This window comes from Henckelia pumila, chromosome 3 (genome assembly GCF_033568475.1).
Source record: "Henckelia pumila isolate YLH828 chromosome 3, ASM3356847v2, whole genome shotgun sequence".
NCBI lineage: Eukaryota > Viridiplantae > Streptophyta > Magnoliopsida > Lamiales > Gesneriaceae > Henckelia > Henckelia pumila.
In genome coordinates, this window is record NC_133122.1 from 75,409,250 (window position 1) to 75,425,424 (window position 16,175).

A 16,175-nucleotide genomic window follows, 5' to 3' on the forward strand; every position below is an offset into this window, starting at 1 on the left:
TAGCCTTGGTGGACAACCCAATTCGTGAGGATCGGTGTGACCATCAAGCTATGAAGCTCCTACTGAATCAACCTGCGCATAATACCATCAATGAAGGCTCTCAATCATCGATTTCTAATAAATTTAAGGTAAAAGGACCTCTCCTCCATGATGTACCATTATTGGGATAGCAAGAAACAACCACACATTCTCATATTCGAAAAGAAGGGAAACTAAAAAAGTGGAAAATGTTGGCACATGAGGTGGTGTAGTTACCCGTCCCGGAATCACTTAAGTAAACAAACAAAGCTTAGACATGCAAAATAACTTAATAAGCAATAATCAAATGAACCAGCGGAAGCTTAATCAATTCAACTAAAAACTACCGGCATGGATACAATCGGTCCCAAAACAAATACTAATAAATGTTATACAACACAATTGAAGATAATGCTAAACTCCACAAAAAGAAACCTGGTACAGTACAATCCACCACTGCTGCTACTCAACGACCACAACCTCCTTGTCCATCCAACCTAAGTCGTGTCTCGTAGAATGGGTGTCCAGAACAAAAATCGAGGACGTGAGCTAACAACACTCAGTTCGAAACTATGAGTATACACATGCTATAGATGCTAAATGCAAATGAATGGGTACCAAAAACCTATCAGGGTTGAAACTCTTGTTCAACAAATGGCGCAATGGTATATAACACACTGGACGGTCGCATCAAGAGGTACTCCCATAGCATAAGAAATAAGTGGAAATTCCCTCTACCAAACACGTGTCTCAGATTGGGCAATACACTACTGTCGACACAATTCGGATCTACCGAACTCTAGTTCGGAACTTCTGATCTCTCAAATCCAATCGCCCAATCAAAACACATATCTTGTTTAACTGACACAAGATCGGAGCTTCCGATCTTATGTTCGGAGCTTTTGAACTTCTCGGTACTTTCGATTACCAACTCTGGCTTCCAAACCAGTTCTGTGCTTCCGAACTACTCTTCGGAGGTTCCGAACTGTCCCAATACTTGAAGCCCCCAGAATCATTTTAGATCGTTCTGAATCCGATTTTCAACTCCTTAAGCCCAAATGAGAATCTCTTAATCATGTTTAGGCAGTAGATTAAATTAATTAGGATTCGAGCTACTACATTCTCCCCAACTTAAGAGATTTCATCCTCGAAATCCAAACTAGGATAATCAGAACAAAACATCACTAGAACAATCTTATTACAATGTTGCAGTTTCAAAATACTACTGAACTGCTCAAAGGAAACAAAATACAATAAAAAACCTCTTGATGCACGGAACGCATACGAATTTCTAACTCTCAAGTGGCTTTCTCGGTGCCTCGGCACTGGCATTGAACCATAACTATAGGAATGTGTTTATTTCGAAGAACCTTTTCTTTTCTTTCGAGAATTTTGAGTGGCCTATATGAAAGAGTGGGTGCCCGATTAGCCAACTTGTGGCTAAGGGCTTTGATGACTCTATATGTAAACAATCTTTTGTTTAATATAATTTACACTTATTATAATGGAATTTACTTTATCTTTTATCATATTATTATGTTGTGACATACTATACGATGTTTAGATGAAGACCTTGAATATACTAGAGTGCATGTAATATGTGATAGTAAATTGGGATGACTATCATGAAACACATTTTATAATCACTGTATATTCTAAACAGTTCCTAGTCAATTGAGCCGTCCGCAAATAAGGATAAGGATCGCTCGAGATCGAGACTAGAATTTGCGATGCCAAGTACCACGTTTCATTGGTATGGAACATAGAGATGTTCAAAGCATGCAAATGGATATTCATATGATGAATGATTGAACTAACCTATTCGGACTTTCCAAGTGGTTATCATTAATTGAGTGGATAAGTCCGCGGTTTTGGTTGTACACCATTAGTCCTTATTACTTGAAACATCATGGAGACACTATATGCTAGTACTGTACTTTGACTCGTTTACCGACTCTATGAGGGTCATCAGGTGTCGGGATTGGGTACAGTTACGAAACATATAGGAGTCGATGCTTTGTTGTCAAGGATTTACCACACGCTTGCGAGTGTGGATATCCTATGCGATCTGAGGAGATATTAGTGTGACAAATCTCTGGCCAGAGTACTCGATGTGATTTAGGTTACTTGGTTTCCTAGTAGCACATGCGATGTCACTATTTGATCTTCAAGATGCATTGCATAATTATCGAATCTCGAACGACTCTTGATGTACCAATGGTTGTTGATTCGATCGGGATATATGGATGAAGGGACCGTACTGTACGCTAACCAAAATCTACTGGTTCTTGCAGGCACTATCAGTGATACCTAGGGAATCATGGGACGATGTTTCTAGACGCTCTTACCATGATTCGATGGGTAAGTCGGAAATTATTGTTCCGAGTCACAAGGAGTTGTGAGCCCACGGCTAGCTGTATCCCTAAAACATTGAGGGTCACACAAGTAATGGATTACTAATCCCCATTGAGATAGTTAAATTTAAAGAGTTAAATTTAATGAAAGAGAAGTTGGACTTCTTAACTAAAGGGAGTGGAATTTCCTAAAATAACATAGGGATAATCATTTTTGGAAATCACTGAATTCGGATTCAGAAAAATTATCTTGACTTTAAAAGGTGCAGAAATGGTTTCTGTGCACATTGCTGAAATCAGTTTATCAATCGGAGTCATGATGAATTTTATATTAATTTCTATAATAACAGGCTTGGCTTGTTGGGCTTAAGTTATGGATTATGGGCCCTAAAGAGTTAGTGTCCTAATAGAGATATAACTTAATCCAGTCTAAAAATTATATATATATATATATAAGTGTAATTTTCGAAAATAACATTGATTCCAACCTTGAGTTTTCGAAAATCACACAAAATTAAAAGAGGGTTTTTCGAAAATCCTCTCTCCCTTTTTGAGAGAATTCAGTCGGTGATTTTTATGAAAAATTCCATTCTGAATTGACAGATCAAATCTTTTTAATCTCTACGATAAATATCTGATTGATTTCTAGTGCAATCAATCAGAAGGTTTCAGTTTTCTGTTCGTGGACCTAATTCCGGAGATTGATCGAGTAGTCATCAGTTCCTGGGATTTACAACAAGAGCAGAAAATTCTGTTGGAGTCCATAATCAAGCCTTAGCTTGAAGAGGTAAAATATTAATTGTAATTATTATTATACTTGCATAATTTAATCGTTAAAATTTGATACCCATGATATGGAATCGTTCCACATAAAATTTTTTAAACTTTCGCTGCATCGGGTATCAGATCTATGATCTGAAAGCATGTTCCAACAGTGGTATCAGAGACAGGTTGCTCTCAGATCAAACGATTAAAATTAATCGATTGTACAAAATTTTAAGCCTCGATTTTTGAAACAAAACAAAATTTTAAATTAAATTTTTTTTTTGAAGGGCAACACGGGCAGCGACTTGATCGCTGCCCAGCTCCACGTGGGCAGCCCTGTCCCACGTGGAGGCGGGGCTGCCCGGGAACCTCCCAGGCAGCCCGAAAAATTAAAATTTGATTTTTTAAAAGAATTTAGATTTTTGAAATTTTAGTTTTTGGTCCGATCGAAAATTGTTTTTGATTGGTCCACGAGCATCGGGTCAAATTGTTTGAGTCCGAAATTTTTAAAATTGATTTTTGGATAAATTTGAATTTTTGGAAAATTTATAAATTTTATCCGTTAAATTAAATTTTATAAAATTAATTATTTTGGTACAATTGATGATAAGATATGATCTTATGTATATATTAGATAAAATTTGATTTTATCTTTTAATTATGTTTTCATTGCATGTTATCCAATGATTTAATTATTGAATTAAATATTGGATAAAGGATGATCGATTGCCATGACCAATTTTGTAGGTGTATGTTAGGAAATTTACATTTGGTTTTTGTTATTGTTGTTGGGTTTTATTAATGGGCTTGGTTTATAACCCAATTTGATTTATCATTTGTAATAAAAAGTGGGCCTGGTTTACGACCCGTTTTCACCCTTAAATATGTATCCCCTACTAGTCATCAAAATTTATTGTAAATTTATTAGACTTAGTGGGAGATAAAGATTTGAAGACAAAGGTGGGCCCAGCAGACAATAAAGACCAAAAAAATGTAAATTGAAAGCTCAATGTAATAGGATTGCATTGCATACTTGCATATCACCTAGGATTGGACTTAGACCCGTGATTGGCAACCACGGTTCGATTAGTTTTGGGGTCGATCATCCTAAATATAATATATGATATTATTGTTGTATGCATGTTTAGACTAAATTGCATGAATCACGCAAGCATACAAATATGATAAGATGAGACAATTTTTCAAAATTAAAATCCCTCATTTTAAATATGATTTAAAATTGATATCAAGATAAACAAAAGGGAATTTAAATATTGTTTAAATATTCCTACCTTCCATCAACGATCAATGTATGAGATGCTACCCGCGGGCACGGTCCGGCTCATATTATTGGGGGGGCCCGTTCTTCGGAAAGCTGTACATTGGATCGACACATGTTGTAAGTTGGGTGGAACTCCCATGGGATTGGCTCATATTATTGGGGATCCATATGGCGATCGTCCATCACAACTTAATATTGATGGGTCATCTTGACATGTCACAATAAATGACGTCATATTATTGGGCTCTTATTGGACATGAGGTAAAAACATGAGGATTGCTTTGGAAGTAATTGGGCTCAACCTTTTGAAAATTATGGTAGGCTGATATTATTCGGGACTATGATTTGTCAATTGGACTCCATGTTCCCACTAAAAAAAATATTTTCTCGTTTTCAATAGAGGGTAGTGAAATCGTTAAAATAGTGGGAGTGAAATTCATAAAATAAATCTCGCCATATTTTATGTCTTAGTAAATTAATTAAGCAATCACTTATTATTGTCTGTTTCTTTTCAGTATTACATTACAATGAATTCGCGCAATCTACTATACTCAATTCTTGAACAAAACAAACTGACTGGAGCAAACTATATGGAATGGTTCCGTAAGTTAAAGATTGTTCTTAGTTCGGAAAAGGCTTTCTACGTGTTAAAAAAGCCCCCTCCAAAGGAAGCCCCGGCTGATACAAGTCCAGAAGAGTTGGCAAAGCTTGAAAAATGGTGGGACCATGATGTCAAGGCCAAATGCTACATGCAGGCTTCGATGTCTGATGAACTTCAGAGGCGATTTGAGGATGCCGTGAATTCTGCTGACATTCACAAGAACCTCAAGGAACTTTTTGGAGCTCAGTCAAGATCGAAGAGGTATGCCACCGTCAAAGAGCTCATGACATGCCGCATGCGAGATGGGACTTCGGTCCGTGAGCATGGGGTACACATGATTGGACTCATTGAAAAATTGGTAACACTCGACTTGACATTGGAGCATGAACTAAGCGCGGACTTGTTACTTCTTTCTCTTCCTTCATAGTTTGACGGTTTTGTGATGAACTTCAATATGAACAAGATAGAGGCCATCCTTGAAGAGATGTTCAATATGCTTGTCACATATGAAGCCACACTATAGAAGGATAAACCAGTATTCTTGGTTGGCTCCTCTTCTAACTCTAAGAAAGGGCCAAGTGGAAAGGGTAAGAAACATTCTACCCCACCCAAGAAAATTGTACCAAAGAACAAGGGCAAGACAAAGGCTTCAAACGGGAACAAAGATGATAATGCTTGCCATTACTGCAAGAAACCCGGTCATTGGAAACGTAACTGCAAGGAATACCTCGAGCAGTTGCGAACTGCAAAGGGTATGTTTTACATTGAAATAAATGTTTCACTTAATACTACTTCTTGGGTATTGGATACCGGATGTGGATCTCACATTTACAATGATTTGCAGGTGATGACAAGAAGTCGTAAGCTTAGGATGGGTGAGACCCAGCTGAGGCTCGGAAATGGTTCTAGAGTTGAAGCCAAAGCTGTGGGAGACGTTTATTTAGTTTTGTAGAACGATTTTAATTTACTTTTGAGAGATGTTTTATTTGTGCCAGATTTTATTAAAAATATTATTTCTGTTTCTATGCTTGATAGAGATGGTTTTTCTTGCAATTTTGTGAATGAGATTTGCAATATTTACAAGAATGAATGTTTTATTGGATGTGGACAACTTGAAAACGATCTATATAATTTAAAATTAAAAGACGTACCAATTAATTATGTTGATAAACCGGCAACAACAAATAAAAAGAAAAACGATAGTCAAAACCCGGCAAACCTTTGGCATGCTAGGCTAGGTCATATTTCCTCAAGGAGGATGAACAAGCTAGTGGGAGAGGGCATGTTTGATATGTCTGATATTAACTCTCTACCTACTTGTGAGTCCTGCCTAAAAGAAAAAAATGACTAAATCTCCTTTCAAAGGAAAACCTGAGCGTAGTCAAAATCTGTTGGATTTCATCCATACAGATGTTTGCGATCCATTTAGTATTGGTACTAAATTTGGTCACACCTAATTCATTACCTTTACTGATGATTATTCTAGATATGGGTATTTATATTTGATGAAATATAAGTCTGAATCATTTGAAAAGTTCAAAGAATTCAAGGCTGAAGTAGAAAAAAAACTAGGTAAGAGTATTAAAGCACTTCGATCGGATCGAGGTGGAGAATACTTAAGTACCGAGTTTTTGGACTATCTAAAAGAGAATGTGATTCTCTCTCAGTGGACTCCTCCTATGACACCTCAGTTAAATGGTGTTTTGGAGCGTCGCAATCGAACTTTATTGGACATGGTTCGATCTATGATGAGCTTCACTGAGCTCCCACCTTCGTTTTGGGGCTATGCGCTTGAAACGGCGGTATTGTTGTTGAACAATGTCCACACTAAAGCAGTGGATAAAACTCCATACGAGTTATGGAATGGCAAAGCTCCTAAGTATTCGTACTTGAGGATTTGGGGATGTCCTGCTTACGTAAAGCAGACAGTGGGAGATAAGTTGGATAGTCGATCCACCTTATGTTATTTTGTAGGGTATCCGAAGAATTCAATCGGATATTATTTCTATCATCCTACTGAAACAAATGTGTTTGTTTCAAGGAATTCCATCTTCATGTAGAAGGAGTTCATACTTGATAAGAAAGGCAAGATGATGGAATTCGAAGAAATTCGAGAAGAACTTGAGATACAAAATAACGATCCTACACCTCAGGAATCATCAAACGACACGCCTATTCCTAGAAGATCCGAGAGGACTTCTAGACCTCCTATTCGATATGGTCTACTTCTTGAAGGGGATCAAAGTGAACCCGACATTGGATGTGATCCAAGAAACTTCAAGAAAGCAATTTCTGATGCGGATTCGAATTTATGGCTTGAAGCTATGCAGTCGGAAATGGATTCGATGCATACAAACCAAGTTTGGTCTTTAGTAGATCCTCCTGATGGAATTGTTCCAATAGGGTGTAAATGGATCTACAAGAGAAAACTTGGGCCTGATGGTAAGGTACTGACCTACAAGGAACGATTGGTCGCAAAAGGCTATACTCAAAGACAAGAAGTTGACTATGATGAAACCTTTACACCAGTCGCAATGTTCAAGTCCATACGAATCCTTATTACCATAATAGGTTGGTTTGATTATGAAATATGGCAAATGGATGTGAAGACTGCATTTCTTAATGGAAGCATTAAGGAAGAGATCTATATGATGCACCCCGAGGGATTCACATTCATGGGAAGCGAGCATAAGGTATGCAAGCTTCAGAGATCAATTTATGGTCTCAAACAAGCATCAAGAAGTTGGAACCAGAAATTTGATGAAACAATAAAGGACTTTGGTTTCATCAAGAACCCAGAGGAACCATGCGTGTACAAAAAAGTAGTTAAGGATACGGTGACGTTCTTAGTGCTTTATGTTAATGACATCCTACTCATTGGGAATGACGTAGGGATGTTGCAGTCAACAAAGATATGGTTATCAGGTAGATTCTCGATGAAGGATTTGGGTGAGGCCTCCTATATTCTAGGGATACAGATCTATAGAGATTGATCTAAGAGAATGATAGGACTCACTCAAGCAACCTACATCGACACTATATTGAAAAGGTTTTCAATGGATGAGTCCAAGAGAGGACATCTACCTATGTGTCATGGAGTTTCTCTATCCAAGTCTATGTGTCCCAAGACTGACGAAGAGATAGAGAAAATGACACACATACCATATGCGTCAGCCATAGGGAGTATCATGTATGGGATGATATCTACCAGATCGGATGTGGCATTTGCTCTGAGTGTCACGAGCAGATACCAAGCCAATCCTATTCAAATGCATTGGAAAGCCGTGAAGGATATTCTAAGTACTTACGAAGGACCAAGAATGTATTCATGGTTTATGGAGGAAGTGAATTGAAATTGGAAGGCTACACCGACTCTAGCTTCCAAAGCGACGTGGATGATTCGAAGTCAACCTCTGGATTTGTATTCATGCTCAATGGCGGTGCTGTCTCTTGGAAGAGTTCCAAGCAGGACACCACAGCGGATTTCACCACTGAGGCAGAATACATTGCAGCATCAGCAGCTGCTAAAGAGGCCGTTTGGATGAGGAATTTCATCCAAGAGTTGGGCGTAATTCCTGAAGCTGTTGGTCCAGTCCCGGTGTACTGTGACAACACTGGTGCCATTGCTTAGGCAAAGGAACCAAGGTCTCATCAAAGATCCAAATTCGTCTTGAGGAAATATCACATCATCCGGAAGATCGTGGAAAGAGGAGACATCACTGTCGAGACAGTGGCCTCTACAGACAATATCACTGATCCACTTACTAAGCCCTTGTCAGGACCATTGTTTGACAAACATCGCGACGCAATGGGATTACGTAGTATGACTAGTTGGCTTTAGGGCAAGTGGGAGATTGAAAGAGTGGGTGCCCGATAAGCCAACTTGTGGCTAAGGGCTTTGATGACTCTATATGTAAACAATCTTTTGTTTAATAAAATTTACACTTATTATAATGGCATTTACTTTATCTTTTATCATATTATTATGTTGTGACATACTATACGATGTTTAGATGAAGACCTTGAATATACTAGAGTGCATGTAATATGAGATAGTAAATTGGGATGACTATCATGAAACACATTTTATAATCACTGAATATTTTAAACAGTTCCTAGTCAATTGAGCCGTCCACAAATAAGGATAAGGATCGCTCGAGATCGAGACTAACATTTGCGATGCCAAGTACCACGTTTCATTGGTATGGAACATAGAGATGTTCAAAGCATGCAAATGGATATTCATATGATGAATGATTGAACTACCCTATTCGGACTTTCCAAGTGGTTATCATTAATTGAGTGGATAAGTCCGCGATTTTGGTTATACACCATTAGTTCTTATTACTTGAAACATCATGGAGACTCTATATGCTAGTATTGTACTTTGACTCGTTTACCGACTCTATGAGGGTCATCAGGTGTCGGGATTGGGTACAGTTACGACACATATAGGAGTCGATCGATGCTTGGTTGTCAAGGATTCACCACACGCTTGCGAGTGTGGATATCCTATGCGATCTGAGGAGATATTAGTGTGACAAATCTCTGGCCAGAGTACTCGATGTGATTTAGGTTACTTGGTTTCCTAGTAGCACATGCGATGTCATTATTTGATCTTCAAGATACATTGCATAGTTATCGAATCTCCAACGACTCTCGATGTACCAATGGTTGTTGATTCGATCGGGATATATGGATGAAGGGACCGTACTGTACGTTAACCAAAATCTACTGGTTCTTGCAGGGACTATCAGTGATACCTAGGGAATCATGGGGCGATGTTGCTAGACGCTCTTACCATAATTCGATGGGTAAGTCGGAAATTGTTGTTTCGAGTCACAAGGAGTTGTGAGCCCATGGCTAGCTGTATCCCTGAACCATTGAGGGTCACACAAGTAATGGATTACTAATCCCCGTTGAGATAGTTAAATTTAAAGAGTTAAATTTAATGAAAGAGAAGTTGGACTTCTTAACTAAAGGGAGTGGAATTTCCTAAAATGAAATAGGAATGGACTGTAAGAGTGGGTGCCCAGTGAGCCAACTGTGTGGCTATGGGCTTTGTTGACTCTTTGTATAAACAATCTTTTGTTTAATATTATTTACACTTTTATGGCAATGACTTTATATTACTTCATATTGTTATATTGTGATATACTATTGTTGTTTTGATAAAGACCTTGAATATACTATAGTGTATGTAAGATGTGGTAGAACATGGAGATGTCTATCATGAAATACATCTTATAGTCACTGTATGTTCTAAAACCGTTCCTAGTCGATTGAGCCGTCCGATAATAAGGATAAGGATCGCTCGAGTTTGAGACTAGCATTTGCGATGCTGAGTACCACGTTTCATTGGTAGGGAACATGGAGATGTTCGAAGCATGCAAATGGATATTCATAGGATGAATAGTCGAACTACCCTATCCGGACTTTCCAAGTGGTTATCACTTATCGAGTGGATAAAGTCCGCGGTTTTGGTTGTACACCATTAGTCCTTACGACTTGAAACATCATGGAGACTCTATATGCTAGTACTGTGCTTTGACTCGTTTACCGACTCTGAGGGGGTCATCAGGTGTCGAGATTGGGTACAGTTACGACACATATAGGAGTCAATGCATTGTTGTCAAGGATTCACCACATACTTGCGAGTGTGGATATCCTATGCGATCTGAGGAGATATTAGTGTGACAAATCTCTGGCCAGAGTACTTGATGTGATTTAAGAAATGGTTTCTTAGTAGCACATGCGATGTCACTAATTTGATCTTCAAGATGTATTGCATAGTTATCGAATCTTGAGCGACTCTCGATATACCAATGGTTGTTGATTCGATCGGGATATATGGATGAAGGGACCGTACTGTACGTTAACCAAAATCTACTGGTTCTTGTAGGCACTATCAGTGATACCTAGGGAATCATGGGGCGATGTTGCTAGGCGCTTTACCATGATTCGTTGGGCAAGTCGGAAAGTGTTGTTCCGAGTCACAAGGAGTTGTGAGCCCACGGCTAGCTGTATCCCTGAACCATTGAGGGTCACACAGTGTAATGGAGTTTTAATCCCCGTTGAGATAGTTAAATTTAAAGAGTTAAATTTAATGAACTAAGGAGTTGGACTTCTTAAATAAGAGTAAGGGAGTAGGATTTCCTAAAATGACATAGGGATGGACATTTTTGGAAACCACTGAATTCGGATTCAGGAAAATTTATTTTGACTTTAAAACGTGCAGAAATGGTTTCTGTGCACATTGGTGAAATCGTTTCATCAATCGGAGTCACGATGAATTTTATATTAATTTCTGAACGAGCGGGCTTTGCTTGTCGGGCCCCAGCTTATGACTAATGGGCCCTAAGGTGTTAGTGGCCTGCATTATAAATAAGTTATTTCAGTACAGAAATTACACAGAACAGGTCATAATTTTTGAGACAGGATTTTCGAAACCCTACCCCTCTCAAAAACGTTTTCGGCCGACCCCTCCCCTCTGCCCGAGAAAATTCCGGTCTGTGATTTTGAATCGCAGTAAGGAATAACGAATCAAATTCGTGTATTCTCTTCGCAGAAAACTTCTGATAGATTTTCTAGTGCAATCTATCAGAGGGATTAAACCTCTGTTCGTGGACCTGATTGAAGGCGTTCATCGGTTCCAGGGAGAGACAACAAGAGCAGAATTGTTCTGTTGGTGTCCATTAATCTCGTTGCGAGATTTGAGGTAAAATTTATTTAATTGTTATTTAAATTTTACACACACGTAATTCAATCGATGAACGGTTGATACCCATACCATGGAAACGTTCCATGAAAAATTTTTTAAACTTCCGCTGCACCGGGTATCAATCGTAATTGGTCTGGGAACTCGCCAGTTTTCCAACATGGACATTTTCGGAAATCACTGAATTCGGATTCAGAAAAATTATCTTGACTTAAAAAGGTGCAAAAATGGTTTCTGTGCACATTGGTGAAATCAGTTTATCAATCGGAGTCATGATAAATTTTATATTAATTTCTATAATAACAGGCTTGGCTTGTTGGGCTTAAGTTATGGATTATGGGCCCTAAGGAGTTAGTGTCCTAATAGAGATATAACTTAATCCAGTCTAGAAATTATATATATATATATATATATATATATAAGTGTAATTTTCGAAAATAACATTGATTCCAACCTTGAGTTTTCGAAAATCACACAAAATTAAAAGAGGGTTTTTCGAAAATCCTCTCTCCCTTTTTGAGAGAATTCAGTCGGTAATTTTTATGAAAAATTACATTTTGAATTGATAGATCAAATCTATTTAATCTTTACGATAAACATCTGATTGATTTCTAGTGCAATCAATCAGAGGGTTTCAATTTTCTGTTCGTGGAGCTAATTCCGGAGATTGATCGAGTAGTCATCAGTTCCTGGGATTTACAACAAGAGCAGAAAATTCTGTTGGAATCCATAATCAAGCTTTAGCTTGAAGAGGTAAAATATTAATTGTAATTATTATTTTACTTGCATAATTTAATCGTTAGGATTTGATACCAATGATATGGAATCGTTCCATATAAAAAATTTTAAACTTCCGCTGCACCGGGTATCAGATCTATGATTTGAAAGCATGTTCCAACAATATAGATGTAGGGTAAGTCGTGCTCAAGCTGAACCTCTATTGGATGCAGAATGTGCGACTCAACTGTAAGATAAGGATGGAGTAACGATACGTGGAACGCATTATGAATGCTGTAGAGATAAGGTGGTAACGCCAAATAGTAAGCCAATGTCCAATCTTCTCTAGAATCTCTAACGGACCAATGAATCTTGGTTCTAACTTGCCCTTTAGACCGAACCTCATCACCTTCTGGAAAGGCGATACTCGCAGGAAAACATGTTCTCCCGCCTCAAAATTCTATGGTCTGCGCTTGTTGTTGGCATAACTGGCCTATTTGTTTTGTGCGGTCTTGATCTTCTTCTTGATCAACTCAACCTTGTCCATGATCTGTTGGATCAACTCATGTCCTTCAAACTGTTGTTCCCCTACTTCATCCCAAAATTAGGGTTTTCGACAATGACAACCATAAAGAATCTCAAATGGTGTCATTCCAATACTAAGATGATTGCTATTATTGTTAGAGAAATCTATCATCGACAAGTGATCCTGCTAGGATAACCCACCCAAAATCCATCACTAAAGTCCTCAGCATATCCTTAATGTTCGAATAGTCCTCTTGGACTGACCGTCAGTCTCTGGGTGATACGCAGTACTCAAACTCAGAGTAGTACCCAAAACTGGCTGAAAGCTACCCCAAAACCGTGAGGTACTGAATCTCAAATCTCTTTCACTGACTATACGCAAATGAACTCCATGAAATCGCACAATCTCCTTTATGTATAACCTCTCCATGTGATCAAAAGTGAACTCGCGGTTATAAGGAAAAAAATGAGCAGATTTGACAACCTGCCTACAATAAAACAAATAGCATCACACTGCCTGAAGGAAATTGGAAAGTGGGTAACAAAGTGCATCGCCGCATGATCCCACTTCCATTCCGGAATCTCCATGCTCTACTTCAGACCGACGGGTTGTCGTTTCTCATCTTTGACCTGCTGAAAAACAATACCTCGAGAGAAAAACTAGTAAACACTACGCTTTATACCTTTCCACCATAATCTTGTACGTAGATCCTTATATATCTTGGCACTTTCAGGGTGCATGTTGAATCTACTACGATGAGCCTGAGATAGAATCTCGTTTCACAAGGTCGAATATCCAGGTACCACCACTCTACCAGACAAGAACAATAATACGTCTGTATAAAAATGGAAATCAGATGTGTTGTCTACATGAGCAAGTCTCGCTAACTTTTGCGTCTTCTGATCAGAAAAATACACTTCTCGGATACGGGCAAACAAATATGGCTCATCTAGCAGTGAAAACACTCAGATCCCTTGTTTTCCTTTCTTGTGCCGGAACATGAAGTACAAAGAACAACACTCCTGAACAGTACTATCCACTGCACTAGTGCGGAGAACACTAATACTCACCTTACGGCTAAGTGTGTCTGCCATTGGATTCACAGTACTCGGAAATCTCACAATCATGGTACTTAGAAGATCCATCCAACGAGCTGCCGCATGTTCAACTCTTCTTCGGTGAACAAATACTTCAAAATCATGTAGTCTAAAAAGATATCGAACCGCTCGCCATACAGATAATGGCGCAAAATCTTCAGTGCAAACATGGTCGCTGCAAGCTCTAGATCGTGCACTAGTAGTTTCTTTTGTGAGCTTTCAACTGTCTAAAAGCGTAGGCAATCACATGCCCACTCTGTGCCAACACGTAGCCCAACCCGTGGAGAGATACATTGGTGTAAATCACATAGCCTCCAGGCGCGGTAGACATTAGACGCCTCAAGTCATTGAAGCTCTGTTCACACTTGTTCGACCAGAAAAAGGAACATATTTTCTTTTCAGCTGCGTCAAAAATCTTGCAATTCGTGAGAAATTCTCGATGAATCAACGGTAATATCCTGCTAGACCCAAAAAGCTACGAATCTCTGAAGCTATTGTAGGATGCGACCAATTCAATATATCTTTAGTATTACTCGGATCCATTGATACACCTTTCCGAGAAATGACATGACCAAGGAATTCCACTCGGTCAATCTAGAACTCGCACTTACTGAACTTGGCGTATAACTGTTTCTCATGGAGAATCTGCAGTACAAGCCTCAAGTGATGTGCATGCTCGTCAATACTACGAGAGTAGGCCAAAATGTCGTCAATAAAAATCATAACAAACTTGTCCAGATAATTGCGGAATACTCTGTTCATCAAATCCGTGAACACTGCACTACCAGTACATTCGTCAATCCAAAAGGCATTACTAAGGACTTGTAATGACCATACCTGGTATGAAATGCTTTCTGCAAAACATCTGCATCCCAAACATGCAATTGATGATACCCTAACCTCAGATCAATCTTGGAATACATAGAGATATCCTGAAGTTGGTCGAAAAACTAATCAATCCAAAACAAAGGATACTTGTTCTTAAATATCGATTGGTTCAACTGTCTTTAGTCGATACAGAGACGCATGAAACCATCATTCTTCTAGAAAAAAAGAACTGGTAATCCCCAAGGTGAAACTCTTGGTGGGATATATCCCTTATCCAAAAAATCCTGCAACTATTGCTGCAACTCCCTCATCTCTGCTGGTGCTAGACGATAAGGTGCATAAGCAATCGGTGTCATACCTGGCACAAGCTTAATCCCAAACTCGACCTCTTGAACTGGAGGAAACCATAGAATCTCAATCTGAGAGGCATCTGGATACTCGCAAACTACTAGTAACTCCTCAATATACCTGCTCCCTGCGGACGTATCAATCTCATAGATAAGGTATCCTTCCCCACCCGCCTCTAAAGCCTGACAAGCCTTCAGAGCTAATACCAGAGTTATAAGGGGTTACACTCCTTCACCATATAAAAACCAACTATCGCCCTCAACCAAACAAAATTGAACTACCTTTTGATAACAATCCATAGTAACTCGATAAGAGGTCAAAACATTGATACCCAAAATATAGTCAAAATCCTCCATCGCTAAAATCATAAGATTCGTTGTTAAATCAGAGCTCTCAAACTCTAATGCACAACCAAAGACTAGACGCTTGGCCAAAGCTGAATGACCTGTCGGGGTAGATACAGAAAGCAATACGTCTATAGATATGTATGACAATTTATGACGCTTCAAAAACATGTAGAGACGAGTGAATGCAAAGAGCGAGAGCAGGAATTTTGCACAAAATAAATGTGCTTGAGATAACCTCCTCATTCTCTTTCTGAACCTGATCTTGGCTCAGCGCAAATACGTGTATGGGAATACGTGGATTCTAGTTTGCGCTCCAAACCGACAGTTCTGATGGCCTCTATAGAACTGATGCTTGAGAACCCGAGCCTGATGCTGACACTCCACTCGTTTGTGGGAAGTCCCTCTTCATGTGACCCATCTGGCCACAACGGAAACAAGCACCACCTGCTGCATGGAATATTTTTGTATGATGGAATTCTCCAAACTTCTCCCACTGACCCATCTTCTTAACAAATTGGAACACACCTCCGTCGGAACCTGAACCTGAAGATGAAGACGCACTAGTCTTCTTGAA